Source organism: Phasianus colchicus, chromosome 6, assembly GCF_987193195.1.
Source record: "Phasianus colchicus chromosome 6, bPhaCol1.hap1.1, whole genome shotgun sequence".
Lineage (NCBI taxonomy): Eukaryota > Metazoa > Chordata > Aves > Galliformes > Phasianidae > Phasianus > Phasianus colchicus.
The window spans coordinates 15,155,963-15,182,023 of NC_143441.1; the positions used below are offsets into that span (position 1 = coordinate 15,155,963).

Consider the following 26,061-nt stretch of genomic DNA (forward strand, 5'->3'; position numbering starts at 1 on the left):
TTCTGTCCAAATCTTATTGTAAGAGTTAAAGTTCTCACCCATATTTGCAAGGAAATACCTTATATTCTGCTAAACTGGTGCTATTTTTATATTACTGGAGAAACAAAATGATAAAGTTCATAAAACATTTTAGCTATTGAAAACTTAATAAAGGGTTTTAAGGTGCCATGGATGGATTTAAAATGCAGCACTTGAGCCACTTGGGTCAGGTTTACTCTTTCAGATTTTACTGCTAAAGATTGACAACGTAATTGGTCACATGCTTACATTTGTTGTATGAATGAAACCTCAAATTCATTTCAGTTGAGTTAACTCCCTTGCCTAACAGCACAAGCTGGCACTGTGGATGCTTTTCTGCTATTATACTTAGTCGTTAAAAAGTATTCCAACAGTTATCACGTGACTTTCAAACTCAGTTCTTTCTGATCTTGGTCTGTGCCCTGCGGGGGCAATTCAATGCACCTTTGAGTTTCCCACTGTTTTTTTTTGGAAATACTCTTCTTGTTGGCATGCTGTATTGAGGCATTTAAATGAAGTTACTTAAAGGTGCCAGACATGATGTTCAGGTTTGTGTTGATGTTTGGTTTATTAAAAGTTATGGAGAATCACAGCCTATGGGAAAAGAGACAATACAACCTCAACTGTCTCACAGTTCTAGTAATAAATCTGTACTGAACTTCACTACAGGAGCTGGGGTAGGAAAGAAGTGCTGCAGTCCTATGGAAAAAAATAGAAAGAAAACCAACAGATGCCCACTAATAGCCACACATTGTGTAGCACTGAATGCCATTCTGGCTGGGAAAACTATCTCCTCTCCATTGAACAGCATGGGATATTTTGCAAATCCAGAAGTGCAGAAGAGCAAGTCTCTTTGACAAGAGGATCTCAGAAGAATGAGATCCTTGAAAGCTACTCAAACCTTCCTAGGAAACTTAAGAATACAACCCACAGAATAAAGTAGGTATGTTTATTAATGACATTCTTTTTTTTCAAGTCTTCATCTTAATTAGTGGAGAATTCAGCAGGAAAACAAAAAAATACTGTAAGCAATCCCAAACATTTCCAGATGTGCATTTGATGAGACAGATGTTTAGTATTTCATCAAAACATAAGTTCATACGTTGTAAAAAGAAAAAGTATACTAAACCCAGTACTTGTATGTATAAAATTGAAAAGGGAATCCTTTTAAACAATCTAGGAATTGATCATTCAGCTGACCAGCTTTTTGTTTGAAGTCAGCATATAAGATGCAATGCGTTTGGTGTCTAGTTTAAAGATCAGACACAAAAGAAATTTGTTCAATAATCACATTCAGGTATGATGAAAGAAAGGGATGAAAATGAAGGTGCCAATCATATATTATGTAAACCATCATTATGTAGATTTATTTATTATTTTATCATGGTAAGACCCCTTTCTTGACTGCTTGAGAAAAAGGTCTGACAACACCATTGCTTTAGAGAGTTCAACAGCAAGGTAAACTGCGCACCTTTAGCAACGGTCTAGGTTCTTTCATTTATTCTTAAGCAAGGATAGACTTTACTGCATGTAAAATTTACAAATATAGATCTAAAATCTAGAATGTGCCAAGGCAAGTGTATTCATGAAGTTGCAGAAACTAATTTTAAGTGATACCTTGCTTGAATATAACGTGTCACTGCTCTTAAGACCCCACAGTATTTCTGTGCTTTGCTAGAAATGACTAGGCAATCACTCGATTTGTCCTGACAGTATGTTCCTGCCCCTCTCCTCCTTTAGCTTCACAAATGTTTTAAACCTAATATGCAGCAAGAAGCAACAGGAGTTTTGTTCCAACTGCTAGATCAGTCCATGCAAACAGCAACTGCCCTGGGAATAGCAAACTTTCCTTGCTGTTGTTCATATACTTGCATAGTTTCACAAGCTGGGTTATTGGGTTGCTAAGAACGAACTGGAATCATATGAGAGCTATCATCTTTGAAACTTTACGAGGGTAGAAAAAACAGCCTGGGGAACAGCTTTTGAAAAAGCCCTCTGTGATGGTATCGCTAGTCACCTTTCCAGACAAATCAGTGCCAATGTCAGAGAAGTTGCCCTGCACTCCTCCTGCCCTCTTGTAACCATGGTGAGTACACATTTCTCTTTGTGCTTTGAAGCCAGCTGCAGTAAGCCTGAATTGTGGTTCGTGCCCTGGCTATTTCCAAGCAGCTCAGCTAGGTTTTGCCTCAGAACTGTCTGTTCTTTATTGCCCTGCGTACTTGGGTGATGACTCTTCCAGCACTGATTGGTTGCTCTCTGTCTGACAGCAGTCTAGGATGGCAAGCTTCCATGGGAAGATTGCCATTCTACAGCTACAAAAAGGACACTTTTTAAAGACTCATCTGGAGAGCAGAGAATCTCAGAACTACAGAGAAATGGCCATTCTTCTTTGGAAAGCTCTGTGCCTGTTGATTATTTTCTCATATTTATTTTGCAGTCAGATTCCACTGCTAAATGCTTCCATCATAGGTTTGGGAGTGTCCCCATGGTGCATAAAGCTGGTTGCCGTGTACCTGTAGTCTTGCATGCATTCTTCATTCCTCTTGCTTTTTTATTTTCTCTGTTTGCTTACAATATCTAAAGCTTTTCAAATACAGAAGAGTTGAATGTACTGTCTCTAAGCCTGAAAAAGAGAATTCTATCTGGCAGGTCAGCAGAATGGCTGAGAGGAACACACTGGACTGTGAGAAAGTGTAGCTGAGGATTTAATAAAATAAACAATATTTTTTTAATGCAATAGGAAGTTACAGAATGGAAAGAAGCTATTTTAGCTTTTTCTATTTCCCTGAATCGAGGGCTAGTAACCTGCGCTGCCTTTGGGAAAACATTACAACAAATAGTGGAATGACCTCAGGAGTCAGGGACACTTGAGATAAACACTCCAGCTTCTTTCTCTCAGATCTTTTAACATAAATATGGACATGCTGCATTGGTACAGAGAGTGAACATTTCATGTATTCTAGTGAGCTTATAATGATCAGGGCTGTTTGCCAGCAGAAACACGCCAGTAATTTTTTATTTTTTTTTTTTATTTAACACTATTTTGGTGTTAGTTTCTGTTTCGCTCATAGCTACTCACTGAAAGGCTTAGTGATGGAAACATTCAGACTTGAAAGAGAGGTTATGTAATCTGATCAGTCATTTTGTGTTTACAGTGGGTACTATAAGTTTAATTTTAGTAATTTGAATTATTTATAGTCAATTAGCCAAAGTGTAGGCTTCCTATCAAAGTTAAATGATAAATTTTTGCAAAAATGATACAGTTGCATGAAGCTGCTTAGCAAAGCTGGTGGAAGACAGATGGCAAGAGGTTAGTTTAGGACATATTTTATGGGTTTGTCCAGAGACAGCATTTTTCTGGAGAACAATAATTAGGGTAGTTATAAAAAATAATAAGTAATTCAGGCTATTTATGTTGAGTGGCAGCATGGGGGTAAACAGTGTCTGATAAAAGATGGTACAATTTTTCTTCTTACTTTAATTGTATGAAACTGTCTTTATACTGATTCAGGATAAAGATGTAAGAGGCTAACAGATTTTATTTGGTGCATAGTGAGAGAGGAAGAGAAAGAAGAAGAAAAAATGAAAAAATCCCCAAAATAGTGAAGTATTGGCAGAAAATATTTAGAATCATGAAATCAGGTAATGCAGAAACCTCCTAGTTTGGATAAGTGCACAATATTTTCATAAGTTAACCATTTCAAGAGTTTGCATTTGAAGAGTGTCTTGAGAATGATTTTTATATTTATCTGGCTCTACATGTTCTTATTTTTTCCATGTTTGTGTTATACATGCTATCTGAACTTTGGAAAGTGTACCTAAAGTGTGATGATAATGCTGGCTTGCTGATATTACTTAAATTCTGCACCCTATGATAAGATCAGTTATTGTCTCTTTTTTGGAATATTTACCTATTTTCAAAAAATGCTGAAGAGCAGTTCTGATCTCCAGTACAACAGCAGCACCCTGATTTGTGACCACTGATTTGTCATTCAGTGGGGAGCAAAATCTATTTCTGTATGTTAACTCTTCTGTTGCCATTCCTTCATATTTTCTGTTATTTGTTTGGCAGCATGTTAGATAGAAGTCTTATTTCTGATCATTTTAAAAGAAGCAATGTGTTTGGTGAGGAAATTACTATTTCTAATCTGAGGATCCTAACCATCCCAAGATGAGTCCCCAGCAGTTGGTTGCATTACGCATGAATACCCAGTAGAAAAGGAGTCGGTACTGCAGATAGTTACATCAGAAACAATTCTAAACTGCAAGAAAAAAAAGAAAAATAACTGAAACTCCAGATGAATTGGCAGGCTGGGCTGTGTAAATAAAATGGCCGGTTAATTGTATTCCCTGGTGAATCCAGTCCAAATGGACCAGACGGGTTGAGTGCATAATAGAACACATGCACCACAGTTTGAAAATCTCTGGGAATACTGAGCTGTCTTGTGCCACCCCTGATGGAGCTGAAATTGTAGTGAACAGAATGCTGGAACCATGTTGTATTATCAGAGGACATGGAACCACTTATTTGAACTAAACACTTAGTGCTGTCATGCTGGTGTGACAGAAAATGGCACTAAAGCACAGCTGAGTGGCTATTTTTGTCTGGATAAATACTCCAGTTTGTCAAGCTCTGTCTTCAAATCCGCTAAAGCACACAGGTAGAGTTCAAAATTAAACATTAACAACTCTATGTTAACTTAAGGAGAAGTAAGAAGAATCCTCTTTTTCTTTTTTTTTTTTTCCTTTTTTTTTGCCATCTACATGCATTCCAAATGTAGAGTAAAGTGACTGTGTTGAAGTTATTCATAAAGGTTTCATGTATTCCATAAACTCAAATTTTGTATAATTTTACTTCTTACTCATTTCTTTACTTAAGTTCACCAGTTTCTGGCATTGCTGTTAGTGGATGTAGTTTCCAGTGTAAAAAGCATTCCATGTAAGAGGTGATCTTAACTTGGTTAAGTATGAGCATAGCACCCACTGATACAATTATACACACTATGCTGGAGCACCTTATTTGCTTCTGTGCCTCTGAACTAAATACAAACTATAAAATATGAAAGTGAGAGTTACAGTTATCAAGGTTAGAGTCTTCCTGGCTGACAAGCTTGGCTTGGGATAAAAGTGGGAGTTCAAGTTCCCATTCTTGAACTGTAAGTATGAATTTAATATTTGCTTAATAATTTGGGGGAGGGTGTTTTATCATTAAATGTGGCAAAAGTTGGGGGTCAGATGGATGAGGAGAAAATAATACGTTTACAATTCATGATTTCTCTGAAATATTTTCTTCAAGTGTGTGAAAATGGGCCATTTTCCCAAAACATGTTTGTGGCAAGTTGCACCTAAGGAATGTTCTGTGGCAAGCCAAAGAGGGTCAGCATGAAGCTGTTGCCAGTGTTGGGTAGGAGATTCAAGAAAGAGTCGATAGATGATAGAGAAGTACCTCAGGGAAAGGTTAAGGTGCTGCAAGGGTACAGCTGTTAGTACCCAATACTGAGTAGGGAACTGAGTAGTGTACAGACTATGGGCACAGAAGGGCTGTGCTTCTCTGCAAGATACCTCCTGGCTTTCCAGCAGGGCTGTTGCAGTGGAAATGATAATTTTTAATTACAGGATGTACTACATAGAACTATGAGAAAGGGCTAAGTAACACTGCCTTGAGTAGTGTTAATGGGCGTTCCTGCATGACTTGTAATTGAGTTCTGCCCATGTTGCCTTGAAGCCAGGAGCACTATGCCCTGAGAGAACAACGGGAAAAGATTAAACAATGTTTTCCCTCTCTCATCCTCTAAAAGACAGTGCTCTCAAACTTTCACTACACTCTTACTTTCTTTGGAAATGAAAGTGATGTGGTCATTTTTCTCTACCCATTTGTTTTCTTTATTTTTAGTTGAACTCTTTTTATGTGTAAGGTAAATAGCAATATCCAAGATGTCAAAGTTAAGAGTTGAGTATTACTTTAAAAATATTGCTCATTCAAAACCTCTAACAATCCAAATTTTAAGCATTTTTATAACCCATTTTTAAATTTTTCATGATATTTATACTGATTCACAAGTGTTTCTGATTTTTTTGGTTAAAACATACAAAGAGGTTGAGTGTTTTCTAAAAAGTATAGTTTCTGAATGAGACATACATTGAACAGCAAATTGTGAATAGGTATAGGGAAATTTTGACTTCTGCTAAGATACTAAAACTTGAGCTGACTTCTGGGAAATCTCCAGCTCGTTGTCTGGTAAAATATTACCAGGCAGAAATTAAATAACATATGAATTTGAAATGAATGGATTTGATAGAGTAACATATTAGCAAGGATTCAGGACTGGGGGATTTTCTTGAGTTGTGTTTCCCTTGTTTGATTTAAAATAGGATTAATAGCTAAGGCCAAGATCCCCAAGTATTTTGAAGTGGATTTGGTTGAGTGGTGAATTTACATTATATTGCGTGGGTATCTACTACAATTATTAAATACAACACTTCACCATCCTAGTAGCTGGAAAATGTACAGAGAAATACTGAATTATTACAGGTGTGGAATCATTTTTGTTTGTGGCATTGTTCATGACATAGGCAAAAAAAAACAGGAAGGTAGGAAGATAGGAAGAGAGCGAAGAGAGAGTGTGATAGAGAATCTGGATAGCTTGTGTCCATTTTACCTGCCAGTATTTTTTAATATTAACAATTGGAGAGGATTTTTAAAAATCATAATCATATTTGAAATGAACAGCAACTATTTCATAATGGTAGTAATGAATACCTTGATGTATTCAGCTTATCAGAAAAAGACCCCGAGGTTAGTAGATAATATAAAATGATTCACGCTATATGTACCCACTGGAGAAACTCATTACAAGATGCAAGATTGGGCTAAAACCCAAAGTAAGCCAAATGAAAATGAGCAATGTACTTCAGTTCTTAACAAGCTAAGAAATGGATTTAGCATTCAGTTTTCAATCATAATAGTAATTTTCTTACTTTATATTCAAACAGAAGTTGTAGTCTTTGTGCAGGAAGTCAGCCACATTAGTCAGAATAATTCCTTCAAAATATACATATAAATATATTAAACTAATGAAGGATGTGTATAACCAGCAATAGAATACTTACACACCTTGATCATGAGATCTGACAATACTAGTATAAGTAGAGGTGGATCTCCAACTCTTGAGAAAATCCAATTATAGTCTTATCTACATTTTATTTGGGCACAATATCTTTTTTAAAGTCTTTAACATTTTTCCAGGTTAATACAAATGTTATTTATAGTACACTCACAGAGAAACATTGTGCTGCATGTTGTATTTTTGTCACTGTGCAGATGCGCTTCCATTTAGGATGACATGCCTTTAGCTTTGAGATATAGGAAGCCATACATTTTGAAATTCTCCCTGTTAGAGACATCTTTAAGGCTTGCTTTTTAAAACAAGTTGCAAAATAAACAAAATCCATCTGTTTTCTGAAAAAAGAGTTAGGAAAAATATGTTGTTTGCACTGTATTTAATGTGTCTGTTTGCTTTACTGTTGCTTTGGTGAGAAATCTATTACCTCAAAGTTTGTGAACAGCACTTTGCTGTTTTCAAAGGTTTTAGATACAAATCTGTTAAAGTTAGGTGGCATTTAGTTGGTGCATGCATCTAAGGAACGTGTACTTAAAACAGATTTGTCTTAACATTTCACTTTCTTTTCGGCAGTTCTATTTCCAAGAACCAGATTGGTAAAGAAATACCAGTTTTTTGGCATTTTTGTTTATTGGGTGTATTCAGCCCTGCCTCTGCACACAGTTCTAATTGGTACAAGTCAGAAAATACTATGTAGTTCTTTGGGCAAATCAGAATACAAGACCATCATGAATTTAGTGTCGCTCATTCCTATGATCAAAACAAATGGACTCAGACTGAGAATATAGCATGAGCACACATAAAAATCAAATTGAAAAGCACTGATTTCATTGTGATGTTTTTTTTGTCCTGACATGTGGTTTCATAGAATTATATAATTTTTAAAGTTGGAAAAGATTACTATGATCATCTAGGCCAACCATCTGCATGTCACCACCATGCCCACTAAACCATGTCCCTAATTGCCACCTTTTCTTGAAAACTTCCCAGATTTCCACTACTTCCCTGGACAGCCTGTTCCAAGCCTTAGCACTCTTTCTGAGAAGAAATCTTTCCTAATATCCATCCTGAGTTTGAATATCCATATAATAACTGTTTGTTTTTCGTTTATTCAGATAATGCAGTTATGTATCTATTTTCAAGAAGAACCAAATGCTATATTTTGAGTTACTGACTAGTAATTATCTATTTAACTTAAGTTTTTGTTTTCACCTTTGATGTGGAAATGAATTCCTCTGCTGCTAGGCTGCATCTTGTAATACTGACAGATACCATGTCAGAATTGCTGTATGTTCCTCAGGACAAACCCAAAGCAAATGTAAACTTCATTATACATTGTGCTTTGTACACAGTTTTACACAGCTTTTCCACAGGCTACATAGACACATAGACATTTCCAAATGGATTTGTTGAGATGGTTTGCTCTTGAATTACACGATGCCAACCTAGATAATTGACAGATTCTTCTAAATTTTTAATTTTTAAAGCACATTGTTATGTATTTCCCTACTAGGTAGGGTAAAGTATTTTCATGGCAATACTGGAATGCCCTGAGGAACCCCAAAAGCCTTTTAGAAAATATTTTATTTACTGTGAGTAGGACTTGAGATAACCCTTTTAGGTGTCTGCAAGATTTGTAAAGTATGGTGAGAACAGATTGGCAGTGGATGCCTGCATCTCAAACTTTACTGAATAAGATTTATTGTATATGGTTTCAGGCCAATGGCGATACTATGAGGATTAAGAGTGTCTGTAAAAATAATGTTGATGATGTGACAGCCAGTATGAAGGGCTGAGACTGATTCCAATAGATGCTGACCCATGCAAAACTCAGAAGTAAATTTCTTTACTGCTTCTCTGTGGTAAGAATCTTGTTTTACGAGATTTTAAATCTAAAGAGGTGCTAGGTAAAGGCTTGGTGTGATGCTACTGGTCTGACGTGGTGCCATGGTTAGAGTGATACTGCTTCAAAGGTTCAGCAAGTTTTCCCTCTTTTCAAAGCATAACTAAACAGTGAAACAACTTACAGAAAAATAAAATAAAATATAAAATAAAATAAAAATATGTTTTATTTAACACTCAATCACTGCTACATGAAATTGAATTGTGCAATATATATGAAAAAAGATTTTGAAAAAAGGTTGCATGCAATTATGGTTCATCTATCAGAATGTGGTTAAAATAGTAACTTTGTTCATGCTGTGTTCTTCTCAGCACATTAGATTGACGCTATTAAGTAAGAAGCCATAAATCCCTTCTGTAGATCTCTTCTCTTGCTTTTAGCCTGGACAAAAATCTATTCCTAATCTTCCCACATAAGTTTTCTGTGCCAGAGCTTGTGCCGATGAACCTTCAGGGTATTTACACAGTTTGTAGATTTGAATAAGTCTTTGATCATTGTCTGCCCTTCCTGTGTATATCTAGGCTATGGCTGAATTAAATGCACAGAGGATTGGCTGAAAGTTTCAAGGTGTAACTAAAAATATAAATGAAGATATAATCAATAAGCTTAAAATTCCTTTCCATTGTGAACCTTAGACAGTGTTTATGTGCATCAAACAACAGCAAGGTTATGAATCAGTCTTAGCACGCAGATCTCAACAGACAAAATGCACCAGGCAAAAGACTTAATGAATGAAGACTAAGAAACATCCAGTTTAAAATCCACAAGAAATATATCACAAATTGAAGCTAGTGGGAAAGAACCGTGGTGCTGATGAGAGATTCTGTCTACATATGTAGCTGTATACTCCATGAGAGAGTTTGAAACCTTTTATCTTGCAGGTCAGTTCTGCCTCGACTTCAAGATTTTTTTGAATGCTGCTCGTGTAGCCCCATATCACATATCACATACCTCAGTATTACCAGCAGATCAAGAGAGGTGATCTTTTCCTTTTACCTAGCACCTGTGAGGCTACATTTGGAGTACTAGGTTCAGTTCTGGGTTCCCCTATCTAAGAGAGACATGCAGATGCTGCAGAGAGTCCAGTAAAGGGCCACCAAGATGATGAAGGCACTGGAACATCTCTCATATGAGGAGAGGCTGAGAAAGATGCAAATATTGAGCCTGGAGCAGAGGAAGCACAAGGGGGTTATTGTCAGTGCATACAAACAACTGACACAACAGTGTAAAGAGGACAGAGCCACGCTCCTTTCAGTGGTGTCCAGAGACAGGACAAGAGGCAATGGGCACAAACTGAAACATGAGTAGTTCCCACTGAACATCCAGAAGCACTTCTTTACTATGTGGATTACTGGCACAGGTTTCCCAAAGAGGTTGCAGGGTCTCCTCCTCAGAGATCTGCAAAACAGCCACCTGGACATGATTCCAGGCAACTTGCTGTCGATGTCCCTGCTTGAGAGAGGGTTGGACCAGATGGCTTGTAGAGGTCCCTTCCAACCTCAACCATTCTGTGATTCTGTTTTCTAATATACTTTCTGTTGGAAGTCATTTAAAATTTCATGAAGATTTCCCTGAGTTCTTTCAATAAAATCTGATACCAGACTTAGCTATAGTAATGATACAAGTGGTTCTAGACTGCTACACTAATATATATGCAAGTTCCACCTTAGTTCAGATGCATTATTTCACTGCTTATTTTTCAAATGCACATATACATACACTTTTAACATAAAAAAAATATATTCTTCCCTGTTCACACACTGCATTAATATTGCCAATATATTCCTTCACAGAAGGTGATGGCAAACATCTTTCTTTTCCTTATTACTGTATCCAAAGATTTCTTGAATTATGTTTAAGTATGCTCAGGGTAATTACGGCGATCAAATAAAACATTTCTCTTCTTTATCTCTGAAATTTTATTTCAGCTGGCTTACATGTACCATCTGAGTCAGATTTAAAATAAAAAATAATAAAAAAAAGGGTGTGCAAGTTCTCTGACTCAAGCTATACAGCATATGATTGAAGTAAAGAACATCATCTCCTTTGTTCACCAGGGTTTTTTTTATTATTATTTCTTTCTGGTCTTCTACTTTTCTGCTCCTCAAATAAGGCTAATTACAAAGGGAAAAAGTTGAAACTGGTGGAGAGAGATCCTTTAAAGCCATTTCTTTTGCAGAATGGAACAAAAGAAAGTACCAAGGGCATGGATAGGCCTTGAAAAAAAGAAAAGAGAAAAACCACCTAATGAGGATGTTGAGATAAGTGCTCGTGAAGAAAACTGGCAAAAAAGGGGCTTTTAGTCTAAATCCATAAATAAGTGGGCATTAGATGGGTACTAGAACATTTTTAACAAGAGAGGCCACCAAACTGTATCATCCTATGCAAGAGCTACAACCCTAAAAACTCTGCTTCTTAACAAGGTAAGGGCTTTTCTCTTTGAAATATTAATTTGAAAAAGAAATACTTGAAAATTAAGGAGTATTATTCATGTCTGTGAATCCATTATAAAGGAAGACATCATCAAAGCTGCTTTAGATATAATTATAAATGCTGTAGACTTTCTAAAGGTCAAAGATCCTAAACAGTCTGAAGAAATTGTTCACAGTACGTGATGGTTCAGGCAGGATTTGACCTTCAGTCTCTCTTTGGGTCTTCTAGGCTATGCTAAAGAAGCGGCACGTACAGCGTCAACTACAGAGGAGTTTAAGAAGCAAATCATTTGCCCATCCTCCAAACCTATTTCTTAATACTTCTGGGTAATTGGGCACTCAGACGTGCTTGATATCCATAGATGTGCAGGTCAGGTGTTTGAGACTCAGTCTAATTACCAGGGAATGACTGCCAGCTAAGCATTGTCCATTTCAGCTCTCAGTGATGCTCTTGTAACACATAAAGGAGAAAAACAAATCTGAAAGGGAGAGAAGATAAAAGGAGGGAGAAAAATAAACTATAGTACCTGATCCAAAGACTGTAGAAGTTAATGGAAAGTCCCATTAGCTTCAGTGAAGTTCAGATTAATCCCCATTTTTAACAAGACTGGCAGTTTTTTATTCCATCATGCATTAGATCTTCTCTCATGTGCACCAGGAAGTTTGCATGCACCACTGATCTGACTTTTGAACACGTTCTGGCAGGTTTAATATTTATGAATCATTAAGGGAATTATTTGTTTTATCTGTGTTTTTTCATAAGTTTCTCATATTGTGAAATTTTAAGGGTTTTGAGAAAAGTACAGCAACAGTTTCCAAAACATAACAATAATTATAATACTTTTGCTTCTAAATCCCTTTGACCATAAATAGAAATTTGATGTTTTCATTGCCTGTGGTACATTTCCATTGTGAATAAGAAAAGTAATGAAATTCTTAGTGGAAATCTGTAAACACACAATGAGTTCCTTTCTTATTCACCCTTAGTGAAACTTCTGGCACATGTTCTGTGCTGCAGATGGTCACATGTACCTTGTGATCAGGTGTTTGAAGTTGATTGCCCGCTAGCAGCTTTTGGTGGATTCACCCACAGGTGTCCTACACATGAGAGGGTAATCTTTTGGCTCTAACTTTTCACAGCAGGCTACCTGTGTGGCTGATTGATAGTCATTGGCCTTCTTATGTGACTTGCTGCAGCATTTCCCAAATTCTGGAACAATGATGAGCAAATACAGTAGCATAATGCTAAATAGTTTGCTATTTCCTGCAATTAACTAGAGTTTACTTATTACAGTTTACGTTCTGATTTACTGAATAGTGAAGCTGGATTAACTTGAATTTTTGATGGCTTTCTCTCTATCAGTGATTTTCCTTCTATCAGGGTTTTTCCTGAAAAATCATTCATCAGACTGATACTTTATGAGTTTTTTAGAGCACAGATTCTGTGATAGATGGTATCTTCTGTACGCTGAAGCTACGTATGAAATAGTCACAACATTTTTGTGCTAGATGCAGGCCAGAGATGTGATAATTCCTTGTTAGATGGTCATTTATTTCACATTATATGACAATGTCAGTATCAGTGGAGCATCATAAGCAATTCCATAATTTAATCCTGCTGATACTTGCTTTAAAGCAAATTCTGTTTTACACACTGAAGACTGCATTCAGTATCCAAACAACACAGTAGTAACTCAGCAGAGGAGACTTGAATTTTCTTTATCACATTTTAAGAAAAATATTTACTGACTGTGGCAGAGGAAGTGGTATAAATGCTCTCTTATTGACATTTGGCACATTTTTCACACATATCTTTGAGTTCACTTAGCTAAATAACCACAATTATCAGAAACCGCAGACTTCATAGACTCAAACTGTGTTTTAAAAGTAAGATGCTTTTGAATTTTGAAAACTGTATATGCAGAGCTATTTCTCTTCTGTAATTGTAACTTATGTGAGTTCAGCCAAAGCTAGGCAATGGACCTACTGAGAATCCTTGGGGAGAAAATCCTTGTCCCCTCTGCGTTGCTTTCATTATATTTCAAATCATTTGCACTCTAAGTAATTGTCTTCACCTGCAGGATTAATTTCATTTTTGCATGCTCGGGAGAAACAAGTCTTAAGACTAATACTAGTAGGAATGATTTCAGCAGTGATACAAGTTTAAGCATATTTGACTACTTTTTCATAGACAAAGGCCCAGTCCAACAAAATATATCCCTTAATTGGAAACGCTATATGGCAGATATGTGAATGCACAGGATTTCATAATTTCACAACTTCAAGGGACCACTAGGGATACCTGAAAGAAAGAAACACTTGGACAAATTCTACTGAATAAGTAACAGACAAATATGAAATAAATTAAGTGAAGTTTTTGTGGGCTAACAATCTGCTTGTATTTCCAGGTGAATTGTTAATATGTCTTAATGTCAGTGTGACCCTGCTCATGTGAATTAGTAAACTGATTTCTGCTTCTTAGTGCATCAGAGATCCTTTATTTTGCCACTATATGCACTTCACCTGACTGCTTACTGATGACAAGCACTTCTTGTGACCGCTGGAAAGCTTCCGGTTGACTGCAACTTTGTGGTGCTCTTGTTAACTGGAACTTTGCGATGTTTTTCTTTTCCCATCATTTAATACTGAAATGATGAAGTCTTGAAAAACTAATTAAAAGATATTTTTAAATCTTTATTAAAAAATATTTGATATATTTTAATATATATTATATATTATATATTATATATTATATATTATATATTATATATTATATATTATTATCTTTTAGTAGATATTTTAATATATATTTTGATATATTGAATTGGCTTTAAATAAATATTTGACAATAATACTCATGGAACATAGTGGCAGCAATCCATACTTGTCACAACAAGAAAATTCAAAAGCAATGCCGTACCTGATTCTCTGCTATAATGAGTGTAGAACAGTAGTACCTAGCATAAACACCTTTAAATTAATTTATGAATTACTGTTAAGAATCAGTAATATTTTAATAAGGCAGTTCTCTAGGGAATAGAATACTCATATAAGAAAATGAGTGCCAGGATATGGTGGGTCCATTATTATCTAATATTATGAATTTGTCTTAACTGAATCAGCAAAGTCACCTCAAGTGCAAGTTTGGTGACAGGTAAAATCAATCAAAACACTTTTTTCACTGTTCCTTTAAATTGTTCTTTCTACCCCCATCCCTTTTTTCCAATTAACCACTATCTGTGCATTAATTATACTAAAATTATATGCATTATAATAAATTTTCAGTGGTAGTTCTTCTGGAAAATATGCAGTGTATGTGATATTAAAATGCATGTCAAAATTGTTGTCTAAACCAGAATGCCCAACTATTTCTTCAACGTGTTTGCAGAAAAATGATAATGTATAATTGAATGGTTGCGTGACAAAAGTGACCATGGTGGAAGCTTGGTTTGATTCTTGATTGTAAAGAAATGGATAAGACAAGCATGTCCACCCACGGCCTGCAGGCTGCATGCACTGCGGCTCTGCTCTGCCAGTCAGTCTGGCCAGCCCTGAGTGCACACCATCACTCACATCAACCACACAGGAGTGCATGATCAGCACAGTCTGAGCTGAGATCAGGACACGAGGAGCGTGAAATGCAGTGCTAACTCAAGTGATGGCAAATAATTGTATGCATTTTGATACACTGGCTAAACACAGTCCTGTGAACAGTGAGAAATATGCGGTCATGCTTTGCATTTTCATAAAGGAATTTAAGAATAGACTTCAAAAATACTGAAAAAAAGTCTTTTTTTTTTTTTTTTTTTTTGTATATTCACAACTCCTTTTTCAGTTGATAGAAATATGTGACCTGCAAATTTTCAAATGAAATGTATATAGTTGCAATCAGATATTCAACTCAAAGATTTGATACTGTCTCTTTAACTAGACTTTTATAAGCCCTCTCTTATCAGAGAGAAACATCCCTCACTTCACAATCACACCTTGTTCATGCCATCACCTTTTGGTAGTACGTACATTTGTGAACAACTATTTTCAAGGATGAATCACAGGAAGAGTAAAATTTCATCAAAAATCTCTGATGAATACCTCGAAGGCTCATTAACAATTGCAGCCTCTTCCATTGAACCAAACTGATGCATTATTTTCACAAAAACAGGGTAAGATATCCCACTAGTTTTATGTTTTCATTGCTTTTTTTTTTTTAGTATTATAATAGTAAATAGATATTTAAAATATGTTGGTTGTATACATGCACTATATTATATATTTCATATGCAGCCCACGATGATTCTTCACTCAATGCAGCCCAGGCAAGCCAAAAGATTTGATACCATGGGCTAAGGGAACCTTGTCATGGAAATAAAAGAAGTTCTTTGAGAGTAAGAACCTAACTAGACTTAATACTCTGTGCTGTCGTGATGATTCAGATTGCAAGGTCACACCTTTGATTCCAAACCCCAGAAGTATCCACTGGCAGCTCATGTTCAGCCTTTGATTTTAATGCAAAACAACTGGCTCCCAGACAAGAAAGTTCAGAATGGAAATGCAGAGCATATGCGATAGTTGTCCAGTTTCTTGTCGTTCACTGAAAACTTGAAGATGCTGCTGTCATTGGCCCTCTCAGGCCTATCTCAAAAGATGTCCCTTCTTCTGCCTCAATCTGATCTCCCCATTTGGTGGGCAGATGGCTCATAAAGTATCTCTGCTTTGAATCCAGTCAGGCAGTGAACTTTACTGAGCTGTGGAAATGACTTGGTATTTTCAGAATGTGAGCCTCGGGTAAAATAGGATGAGGCAAGCAGGCAATGCAGCGTCCAGATCCCACCATGGCAGCAGTGACAGCTTTCACGTGACAGCAGATTTGGGGGACAGGGAATCACTTTCCCAAACTCTCCCAAAGGGTCTTCTACCTTCTTAGCTTCTACTAAAAAAGAATATTTTTGTTTTGACAGTTGAAGAGCTTTTGCAAGCAAGTAGTATAGTATATCTTTCATGAGAAAAGAAGTATGAGTGATGCTAAGCCTTTTGGTCAACAATTAGTGACTGGACTCCCCATGTTGGCACACATTTTTGGCCCTGTTGTGGAATTTGATAAGAAAACTTAGCGCAGGTGTTATCTGGCTCCTTCTCAGCTCAGTTTTGAAAAGGACAGCAGAAAACTGAAGTTAACCTTCTATAACAACATAGTGCAACAACTATGTATTGCTTGCCCCCATTTCTCATTGTCATTACCCAGTACTTGTTAGTTCTCAGTGTTACTACTTAAAGAAGTAGGTATCTGGGGAGGAGATCAGGTTTCTGCCACCTACCAAGCTCATGCTTATTTAATAGCAACTGTTCTACCAATGACATTCAGAACTTCTCTCTCACATTTTCAAGACACCCACTGCAGACGTTTTTTACATGGTAAAGGCCATGCAAAGTGACACTACAGGCCTGTGGTTTGGCACCTGAGCTAATCTTTGCTGAATCCTGATTACTTATGTCATTGTCTTTATCTTTCGCAGGATCCAGAGATGTATGTGTCATCACATACCTAGGCATGTGTGAGGATGATGCGATCTCACTAACACATACAGATTTTTCTCCTAAAGCAAGTTTATGCAGGTGCTTTAAAAAGCCATTGCTAATGCAATCTATCTAGGTTTGGACAAATGTGGAAGCAACCTCCTTGCTGGGACTGTACCTAGACCTAGCAAGATCAGAGTGAAGACCAAAGAAATGCTGGGTTCTGTAATTCCAGGGGTGTTGACTTCAAGGCAGAGGAGCTATATGACCCTGAAGCCTCTTACATCATATGGACTGCATAAGTTCTGTCAGCTACACAATTGTGTAGGGAGTTCTGTCCCAGCTGAGTCAAAGTGGAGCTGAGGTGCCAGTGAGTCTGAAGCTGAGATTCTCATGGAGTGTGCTGGGAGACCACAAGGCGTCATAAGAATCTCTCTACATTCAGTCCTGGAGAGGCCTCTCATTGCTGAATGAAAAAGCAGTTGAGACAACTTCTGGGTCTAGCAAGCTTTTTAAGGTGCATTGAATACAACAGACATCAGTTGTACTGTTGTAAGTGAATATGGGATAACAGATAAAGTGAATATGGACACAATTGTCTTTAGCCATTTGGCATTATGGCTCTGTGAGTTTGAACATGATAACCATGAGCTAATAGGAATATCCATAAAATACATCAAAAAGATCTGAGATCACTAGCCAGTTGGTTTTTTTTCTTGGTGATGCAACAGATTTACAGTGGTACAATGTGTAATTGATAAAGAAAATCAAGATATGTTGTGAAGTACATTCATAAAATTGTATTCAAAGATGAGTCCACTTCATTATAATTCTATTTAGTAAAAGGATCTAAACTGTAGAACACATGCAAGATCATTAGCATGTATCTGGTAAGACACCTGCATTTTTTATAACCTAAGCAGAGTTTTTAGACCTAAGTTTCACATTTCAGTTAATGCTAAACTGTTGCTGAACATGCTGCTTCATCAGCATTCAGATTGAGAGTTAAAGTAGAAATAGGAAAAAATGAAGGAAAAAAGCTAAAACTTGGGGTGGAAAAGCCAAAGAGGAAGACTCAACAGGTCTCATCTAGTGGTACCACAAAACTTTTGTCATCGTTGTGGTTGAGTCTTTTCTTCTGATAAAAGTTGGATGGGATGAGGTATTCAGATTTAGGACTGTTCTACTTCTTTTAGCCAGCTATGCTGCTGGCTCTGTAAAGAATCATGTGAGTAAACATCATTTGTGAAAACAAACAGCACTCATAGACACAATGCTGTTGGACCTAACGTATGATGTGAACAGCTGCGCAACATTTGTGGTAAATGAAACAGAAACAAGGGTAAAAGAAAATATTTTCTGAATGATATTTGGCTGAAGATGCCAGGAGGCGTATTTGCTATATGTGGCACTAAATAATTATAAAGTATCCTTCCAGTATATTATTTTATATTTGTCCACAGAAGTGTTTACCAAAAAAAAGAAAAAAAGAAAAAAAAAAAGTTTACTAAAATTATTTTATACTTTTAAATACATTTTTTAATTTTTTTAAATTGTTTTGTCTGGAAGTTTATGAACACCACAGAGCCAAAAGTTCGTATACAGTTATATAGGATGTAAGTTGCACTTGCAGCCAGTGAATCATAGTGTAAATTAGACCAACATGTGTAGCTGAAGTTTTGTGCTTATACTGCCAAAGGTTCTAAGAATGTAATCATTTTGGCATAGGATATTTTCAGTGACCACCCAAAACTTTCAAAACAGAGTGATTCACACCAACATTACACAACACTTTAGGTCAGAAAATGAAAGAAATGCTCTGTTCAATTGGTCTGAAGAAGTTTCTCTTTTAAAATTTACTGTGTATTAATTATGTATGATGTTTCAGAGAGTGAGAGTTGTTTGTAGCCTATGGCAATGAGGTAGTGAAATGAGACATTACTGAGATAGAAAACAAATATGTGTCAGCATATCAAATTACATGGATATTGGTAGCCTAGATATATTTGCTTGTTTGGAAAGCTATGATTGATATTGTGAAATTAAATCTCTGCATACTGGTCTTAGTTAGCAGTACCATATTTCTATTAAAATAACAACACTGAGGTGGTTGGATGAAAAGAAGTGGAATTTTCATCTTGTGGCATCATAGGGAAAAAAAAACGACAAATAAAATATCTTAAACTATTCTGCAGCTAATGATGATAGAGCTACTGAAGTGCATTTCAAAAGCCAAAAGTCTGAGTAACACCCGATTCATTTGACCAAATAAGGAAAAGGCTTATGTGAGATTTATATGTTGCATATAAATATTTTATTTTTTTCCATTTTGTTTGAAAGATTGCATTTCTCTAGTAGTGCACTAAACTACAAAATTCACAGGGAATTCCTTCTTCGACACAGGGAAAAGAAGGGTCTCCAACTTTCTGGCAATTAGTTTCTGTTTTGATTTAATGATGCCATTTATTAGCTGTATTTTTATAGACTGTAGGTTGTTCTTTTTTTATCTTTGGATCCTATGGAAAGAGAAGCTGTCTTTCTTACAGCCAAAGACAAGCTGTTGAAATGGCTGCCAGCAGAACTGTGGTGTTAAAAAAAATTGACTTGCAAACTTGAAATGGTTGAGTCAGTGGGAAGACTTTAACGTCTTCTACTCTACCCACTTGGATGCCTGTCTCCCTCCCTCCTGAGCGTCAGCTTTGTCAGTATTAAAACAGTCAGTTTACCAATAATAAATGAAAAATATTGCCTTCTAGCACCTCCGCTATATTAAATATTTCATGTTTCACCTCCTCTTTTATAATGCTTTAAATTGTCTGTTGTGAGATTTGGACGGGAATTCCTCAAACTCTCAGTGCTCACTGCTGCACTGTGCAAGTATTAAATACACACGATGCTTAGTGGACTTAACGTTGTAATTTATCAAATGTAAGAGAAACAGCCCTTATCTTAGCAAGGATAATTTATGGTGGGAGTAGCTGTTCCCACATGTGAAGTATGGTTATCAGCTGGAACATCAATATCCATCTGCACACCTTACAGTATTTTGTTTTCACTGATGCCCCTGCCTAGAGTGCTCTTAATTGTGCTGTTCATATTCAGGACTGCCAGAGCTTCTGTATTCACTGTTCTTAGGAGAGGTTTTGAAATTTATGGGAAAATGCCACTAGATTTCATCCTTACTGACTTCTTTTTTTTAGCTCAGAGTTCTTATATTTTTTTAATTGTTAAAAAAAGAAAAGTACTACAGATTTTAATTATTTTTACAGTTTCCAAAGTACTTCGTATCTATCTTACTAAAGTAGCATATACTGTACTGTCATATATATAGTGATCCAGTACTGAGACCACATGTTTTACTGTGGTCTTGTGACTGCAAATGCTTTTAATTTCAGTGACTGATTGTATTTTATACTCAAGCAACATTTACAGAGGTTTCTCCACCCTTACCTTCTACACTGCTAGTGAAAGTCAAATTATATTCATACCGATGTATTCTGTTCTCTTCTTCATAGTTTTTACTGTTGCATCCATTCACCTTCCATCAGGATGCATGCAGATGACTAATGTCTGCTGTGCTTCTTCTTGGATTCCAGAGAGGCAGCATTGCGTTCAGGAAGGTTAAAAAACAGAACCTTCATTTTGAAAAGGTTGTACTAGAGGAGGAAGCTCAAAAGTATGTACTCTGTCAATAGGCACAGATGAGGTATCTAATGATCTCAACAATGAACAGGCACTCCAAAATCTGCATCTTACATGTGGACAGAACTTTGCTGGTTATTGAAAGCTCCAGTGAGCCAAGCAGAAAATTTTGTCAAAAATCATCGTCACCAGTGTGAATTAGGCTGTCTTTCAGAGTAATATTCTTTGTGTCAGCAACCAAATTCTCTAACTTTTGGTATTTGTTGGCAAAAAAGAACAAGGGGGCGATGGATAGATTTGATGCACCTGATACACAGTCACTGAGAAGATACATTTCAGTGTTTTGTATTGGTTATGTCATACATATTTCATCATATTTCTATAGCAGGCTGACAACTATATGGCAAATGCAATTTTGGAGAACAAGTCATGGCTTAGCAGGGTTGAAAAGTCATTTAGCCCACTGAAGATATTATTCAAAATGCTCCTATAGAAAAAGTTAATGTTAGCGTGCTGAACCACACACGAAACTTGTCAACTGTATAATACAAATCCTCAAGTGTCTGATTGTACAAATAATGGTTTCTTTTATGGTATAAAATTTTACAAAATGTTTCTATTCCATTATTCTCTCTGAAAAAAAGTGAATTAATTACAGAATTCCACTTCTTTCTTAACACCTCAAATGAACAAGAGGAAGTGTAGTAATGAAAGAATTAATTGTATGAGAAGCCAACTGTGCAATATAAAAATATTTTTTTAAAATTTTATTTTGTAATAAGTTTGAGCACATGCTAAAATTAACTGACAGCAAACAATTTAGTACAGTTGTTGCTCTTAAAAGTGAAAATCGTGGTAAAATATAGAATGCTGGTTCTTTTTTGAAGATCTAAAATTTTTCATCCATTTGTAGTTAATATGAAAAAAAATGGAAATTCCAATGAAAAATTAAAGGAAAGGAGACTGCATGCTAGGGGACAATGGGGAAAAAAAACAGAAAGGGGACAATGCATTAATCTTTGTCATATAAAACTGTTACTGTGCTCTCTCCTGCATGTAATACATAAAAAACATAGCCTGGATTTGACAAAACTAGGAAATATCTGTGAGGATTGTTTCTTGACACTGAAAAGTAGCTCTTACTTAGACTTCCTAGTCCTTTATGTCTACAAGGACATGCATTACTTCTCTCATGTTTCCATGTTATCTTCCTCTTCAGTCCCTGTTAATGTCTTCTTCTGGTCTTATCCTGCTGTGACTGAGCATTACAAAGTTTTTCACGCCTCCATGCGCAGGTCCATCAACCAATTAGTTTTAAGAGCACATGATACATATAGATGGCATGGCAGTGGGTTCAGACCTAGGTCAGCATCCTCCAAGCTTTCAGTCAATATGAAAAAAGTATGGGCCTACATTATCAGTTGTATCGATTTAGAGAGTAGATTTTTCATTGTTATTTCTTTTTCAAACTTACTTCCAGCTGTGATCACTGTTGTTATTCTTCTTTTCATTTTGGCATTTGCCACAGAATTTCTCACTGGGACAAACACTTTTAAACAAGAGCTGGAAGTGCATTTAAGTATGGGTCTCATCCTGACTCTTCACAGCTTTTTGTTGCACATCTTGCATACACGTACTTTAAAACATTCCAGTAGAATTACAATTTTTACATCTAATCAGCTTCTGTTTTCTTCTTAAAAAGCTTGGAAGGTTTGTGTCGAAATCTTTTGTTGGCCAGTGCCTTCTGTGTGAGTCTGCCTTAAAAACATATCTAACTTGTAAAGAAACATAGAGCACAGTGGGCATTGTATTTTAATTTATCTACAGTGTCAGTTCTTCTAAGTTCAAATCAAATAATAAGAGACTAATTATTAATGATTATATTTAACATAAATTGAAACAAATGTGAGTAAAATAGTGAGATGTGCATTAGAACGAACACACCTTGGCATTTTCGTGATTGAGGACATGCATGTCTGTTGGCATAAGAATGGGAAAAAGTTTTTTGAAAAATTTAGTGTCTATTTTTTTTCCTCCATTGCTGTCTCATAGGATAAGCTTTTATGCTGAGAATTTTGTCTCTTAATTTATAGCAAAGAGGGAGATTATAGCAGCATCATCTCTTTAACTTTACTTAGTATGCTGATGCTTACAGTTGACTGTCTGGATGCGATCTACCTCTGTCTTGCGTTAACTTGGTATCTTATTTTATAATTTCTATTTTGTCATTTATGATCACAGTAAAATTATAAAACCATCATTATAACTAAAAAGATAAGTAATCTAAAGATTTTGAAACAAATACAGCTTGATATTATTACAAACTTTTTATAATATAAAATGACATGGTACTAATGATTGTTAAAGCAACATAAATCTGGAAGCAGCTTCATTCTGGATCTGCAACTAGAAGGTAGCACTTATGTGCAAACCACTGTCCCTTCCTTCTCTTTCACTTCTACTTTCTCCATTCCTTCAGTCTTGTGAGGTAAATGAGATAACAAGCTCTCCTGAAATCTATAAAATCATGAGGACGTATTATTTCTGAAAAATTTTTCTTCAGTGATTGGAATACACTGATATCAAAGCTACCCAAAGTAGGTAAAAACATGATATTAATTTGTTTCTCTAGCAGTATCCATATGATTCTGAAAATCTGACGGTGAAATCCATGTCCCATTATTATTTATTTCAGCTAAGATTTCAAAAACTTTTGGAAGTCTGCTTTACTTACAGGTTTTAGTTAATCATGCTGACAGTCATATTTACTAATGGCAGATATTTCCCTTTGAACTGTCAGAAGTGTCTGAGAATCAAAATTATTCAAAACGGTCAGTAGTTACTGGGTCAACGTAAATGTCATTGTACGCTACAGCTGGCTTTGTTTCCAAAGGACACTAAAGTCCTACTAGAGGACTATGTAGCCACAAGTACATTTTTGAATACTGAACAGTACAGGAAATCATCAGTAAGAAAGGGAAGGTTTTACATATCTTTATTTTCTGTTGGTATGTAATTATCTCTACACCCATCACTCCCTTTGTCAGTGTGATTCTTTAAGCTAATTTCCAGCAGAGTCTTATGGCCCAGACCTTAGTATCTAGACTTAAGCACTTGTATAATTCTGCTAGTATCAGGTGGCAGTGTTAATTTGCTTAAGATTAAGCACATGCCTAAACACAACCAAATCATATTCTGGAAGAGCTTTTATAAGGTGTTATCACAGAACTGACTTGCCATTATACCAATTCCAACGTAGGAAGACTTTTCTTCGGTTTTAGATTGACATCCAGAATATTCTGTTCTCAAATACACTTCTTTTTGTACATTCTGTGGAGATCTATATGATAAGGATTCTTGTGCTGAGACAGTCCCTGTGAATTTAAATTGAAAAATACAAGCATCTTCTTGCAGATGTTAGGTAGTTTGATGGATCATGCATATATGTATAAAGGATTCTATCTTTTTTTGTTGCTGTTCACAAGAAAACAAAAACTTGCAAAAATGTGAAGCTCGCTGAAACATATATATCATACTCTGAATTCAAAGTTTTATGAAATTATCAGAGTTTTTGCTTGTCCAAAGAATTTCAAAATACCTTTATAGTCAATAAGCAGAGCTGATCTCAGGAGGAATGCAAAGGTGCTGTTGTAGCTCTTGAAAAAAGCCTAGTTAGGCTCCCACATAAATTTCAGAAGTTCCTCAAGCCTCTCACATATCTATACTTATACAGCAGCCATTAGTGAAGATATCTTCAAAGGGAAGAACAAAATAAAAGCCACAATCACTCTACCTCCAAACGCAGACAGCTGCATTTCATTGCAGAGTCTGAATCAGACACAGCATCACAATCAGACACACAGCCAACAACTCAAAATACACCTAGAGAGCTTTTCAGCTTCAATGGCATTACCTTTTACTACATATTGAACTGTCATTGTATGAGTAGCTTCAAGAAATAGAGCTTGAAAAAATATAAATAAATTATTGACTTCAGTGTACATTTTAGAAGTTAAAATTTACCAGTAATATTGAATAAAAATCAGGCCACAAGTTTTCACATCCTAAAATCAAACTAAAAAATCAACCAATTTCCATCTTTTCTGAAAAAATTGCTTCTGTTCTTTCTGCTTTCATTGAAGGAGGTTGATATTACTGTAACTGCATATAATATAATAAATACATTACTGTAATATGTAACTCATTTTGAGATAGTTCTGATACTTTAAAAAAATTTAAAACATAATCTACTTATCCATCCTTTTCTCCAGGAATGCTGATTACCTGTGACTGATAGAATGGGGGCTTTTAAAAGGTATTTCCTCTGTAAGTTAAAACAACTAGTATCCAAGATAAAAACCTCAATCTATGTTTACGTATCCAAATGATTTCATATTTTAGAAGTAATAACTACTGTGGATAATGAAATCTCCTGAATAACTAACAGTATTGATTATGAATCTTGCAGGTGATTATTTCAGTATAAAATACAGGCATTTCATCAATCAAAGCTAAAAAAAAACCTGTTCTGCTTTTCCTTTATTATCAAGTTTGGTGAACCAGACTGTTGTTAAAGGTCATCTCCAACCTGTGTTAACATAAACAAGCTTGGATGGTTTTTTGAAAAAAAAAAAAAAGAAGAAGAAATTTTGCCCAAATGAGTACAAATTGAGGAATTCTGAGCTAGGTAGAGTAGTACTGTGGAAAGAGACAAAAGTCTCAGGAAAGTCTTTTTTCAGTTTTGCTTTACTTTAATTGAACTATTGACCTTGCAAAAAATATTCAGCTTTTTATGAGGATTTTTTTTTTTTTTTTTTTTTGGAATGCCTTTTTGTGCCTGAGCTTTGAAACATGTATGATCAGACCCTGCTTCTCGCAGGCTTCTGCTAGGTTTTCTAACTCACCGTGCTGGAAAACACACCAATCTTGGGAAATCAAGCTAATGTCTCTCAGCTGTGCAGAAAAAGTGTGAACAGCTCTGTCAAATGAGCTACCCTCATCTTCTTTTTTTCAGGCAGCATCTTATACTTGAGCAGTCACTTCACATTTGCCATTTGAGCAGTTGTGATATAACTGCTGTTTTATTGCCGGTAGGAGAGTTTCTGTGAGGGATCAGAAGCTGGTCTTTCAGCTACCCTGGCCAAAAAGGGTTTTAGTCACAGGACTCCATTACTGGTGAATGAGTAAAGAGTCCTGACAGGATAACAAGAGAATATGAACACATAGCTCTGGCCTAAAGGTTGCTAATTGACCAAGTGGTAATACGAGGGGAAGTATTTTTCAGCCTTGAAACTCTTTACCCCCAGATAAGTATATTAAATGCCATCGGTTAACCCTTTGAGTGCAATGACCCAGTGCTGCCAGGGACATGTCTGGTATGATAGACCCTCATGCTTCCTAATCAGCAGTGACGTATGGAATACAGTTATAG

The 26,061-nt window shown here is 36.0% G+C and overlaps 1 long non-coding RNA gene across 1 annotated transcript in view; it reads left to right on the plus strand.

Moving 5' to 3' along the window:
• Positions 1-1,262: 1,262 nt before the first annotated feature.
• The window catches only part of LOC149917447 (uncharacterized), an 89,705-nt gene continuing 64,906 nt past the window's right edge, over positions 1,263-26,061 (plus strand). The window contains exon 1 of the long non-coding RNA XR_016467714.1: positions 1,263-2,104. This is a non-coding gene — a long non-coding RNA (uncharacterized LOC149917447). The remainder of the gene's footprint in view (positions 2,105-26,061) is intronic.